Source organism: Ornithorhynchus anatinus, chromosome 21 (genome assembly GCF_004115215.2).
Source record: "Ornithorhynchus anatinus isolate Pmale09 chromosome 21, mOrnAna1.pri.v4, whole genome shotgun sequence".
NCBI lineage: Eukaryota > Metazoa > Chordata > Mammalia > Monotremata > Ornithorhynchidae > Ornithorhynchus > Ornithorhynchus anatinus.
The window spans coordinates 21394481-21397268 of record NC_041748.1 but is presented as its reverse complement, the minus strand read 5'-3'; positions in this window follow the sequence as shown (position 1 = coordinate 21397268).

The following is a 2788-nucleotide window of genomic DNA, read 5'->3' as shown; positions in this document are numbered from 1 at the left end:
GGCCGCCGCCGCCGCCGCCGTCTCCCCCTCCGCCGCCCCTCCGGCCCTAACCCCGGCCCGGCCCCGCCCCCTCGACCCCTCCGCCAATGGGAGCGGCCCCCGCCGCCGCCCCCGCCAATCGCCGCCGCCGAGGCCCCAAGGCGGCGCCGGCATTGGCCGGCCCGGGCCCCGCCCCCGCCCAGCGCCATTGGAGGGCGGGAGGAGAGGACCCGCCCCCCCGCCGGGACCCGCCCCCTCGCTCCCCGCCGCCGCCGCCCCCGCCAATCGCCTCTCGAGGGCCCCGAGGCCCGCGCTGCCATTGGCCGGCGGGAGGGGGAGGGGGCCCGGCCCCGCCCTTGCCACGCCCCCTAGGGTCTCCACAGCCAATGGGAGCCGCCCCCCGCCGCCGCCCGCGCTGCCATTGGCTGGTGGCCCGGGCCGGCCCCGGGACCGCCTCCCACGCTGGACGCCGACCCCCCTCCCTTTGAATGATCTCTATCTGTTATTATTGATAATAAACGGGTATTACTTAATATTATGAATCAGAATAATTCAAAATGTGGCTATTTGGTAAGCGCCACAGAAATACAGATGGTCAATTCTTCAGCGTCTCCGGGGACGAGGTACGGATCCGAAAGCTGGACATGGACCATCGCTCTCCCCCCCAGGCCCTCACCTCCCAGGCCCTGCTGAAGGCACATAACAATAATAATAATAATAATTCTTAATCGCTTCCTATGTGCTATTATTGACAATTAATTAACATTACTTCATATTATTAATCATGATTCAAAATGTTGCTGTTTGGTAAGCGCCACAGAAATACAAATTGTCAATTCTTGAGTGTCTCCGGGGACAACGACCATCGCTCTCCCCCCAGGCCCCCACCTCCCAGGCCCTGCTGAAGGCACGTGATAATAACAATAATAATAATAGGATTTCTTAACCGCTTCCTATGTGCCGGGCACTGTTCTAACCGCCCGGGGAAGATACAACATCCCTGGGGCTCACAGTCTTAATGCCCATTTTCCAGATGAGGGAACTGAGGCCTAGCAAAGTGACTCGTCCAAGGTCACCCAGCAGATGAGTGACAGAGCCGGGATTAGAACCCGTGACCTTCTGACTCCCGGGCCAGTCTCTATCCGCCGTCTCCTCCAGGAGGCCTTCCCGGCCTAACCCCCAGTTTTCCTCCGCTCCCGCTCCCTTCCGCTTCACCCTGACTCGCTCCCTTTGCTCTTCCCCCTTCTCCGGGCCCCACACCGCTTAATGTCCATATCTGTCATTTTCTTTATACTGATGTCGGTTTACTTGTTTTGATCTCCGTCTCTCCCCCGGCCTACACTGTAAACTCCTAATGGGCTGGGATTATCTCTCTTTATTGTATTGTACTTTAAGCACTCGATAAATACTACCGAATGAAAGAATAGGATAGAAAGAGCGTAGATTCTTTGGAAATGTGGTGCTGGAGAGGCTTTGGCGAATACCGAGGACTGCCCCGAAAGCAAACAAATGGATTTTAGAGCAGAGTAAGCCAAAATGGTCTTTGGAAGTCCAGATGACTCGACTTATATTAGAATATTTTGGATACTTAATTAGGAGGATTAATTCCCTGGAGAAGACGCTAATGCTAGGAAGAGTCCAGGGAAAATGGGGAGGAGGTAGGCCGGCAGCTAGATGGAGAGAGATCGTAACAACGATTACGGAAGAACCGTCAGAGAGGTTAAGGATCACGGCGGAGGACGGGACATTCTGGAGAAAAAAGATCCGTAGAACTCGACGACTCGACGGCACTTGGGGAGGATAATAATGATAAACGTGCCGGGCACTGTCGTAAGCGCTGGCGAATATACAAGGTAATTGGAATGGACACAGTCCCTGTCCCATTTAAGGCTCACGGTCTTAATCCCCGATTTACAAATGAGGGAACTGAGGCCCAGAGAAGTGAAGTGACTTGCCCAAGGTCGCACAGCAAATCAAGCATCTACTTTGTGGCAGGTACTGAACTGAACGCTGGATTGTCAAGTTGGACACGGCCCTTGACGTCTAGACCATAGCTTCACTATGAGCAGGGGATGTTTCTGCTAATTCTGTTGGGTCGAACCCTCCCAAGTGCTTAGTACGGTGCTCTGCCCATAGTAAGGACTCAGTGATTGCCACTGATTGATTCACTGATGGGGTTCACGGCTTTAATCCCCATTTTCCGGGTGAGGAAACTGAGGCCCAGAGAAGTGAAATGACTTCCCCAAGGTCACATAGCAGACAGGGGGCAGAGCTGGGATTAGAACCCAGGTCCTTCTGACTCCAAGGCCCGGGCTCTAGCCTTTAGGCCACACCGCTTCTCTTATAATGAAGTCGGTATTTGTTAAGCGCTTACTATGTGCCGAGCGCTGTTCTAAGCGCTGGAGTAATCAGGTTGTCCCACGTGAGGCTCACCGGCTTAATCCCCATTTTACAGACGAGGGAACCGAGGCACCGAGAAGCGAAGCTGACAGGTGGCGGAGCCGGGATTAGAACCCATGCCCCTGACTCCTAAACCCGTGCTCTTTCCACTGAGCCACGCTGCTTCTCTTGTAGACCTAACCATACCTTCCTAACAGTAGTCATCCCTGGACTTTTTGTTAAGCGCTCACTACATGCCAAGCGCTGTACTGAGCACCGGGGGGGGGAGAGTCAAGATGGTCAGGTCAAGCACTTAATCCCCATTTTACAGATGAGGAAAATGAAGCCCAGAGAAATTAAATGACTTGCCCAAGGTCACACAGTAGGCAAGTGTTCTATCCAACAGGCCACTGGTGCTTCGCTTATCACA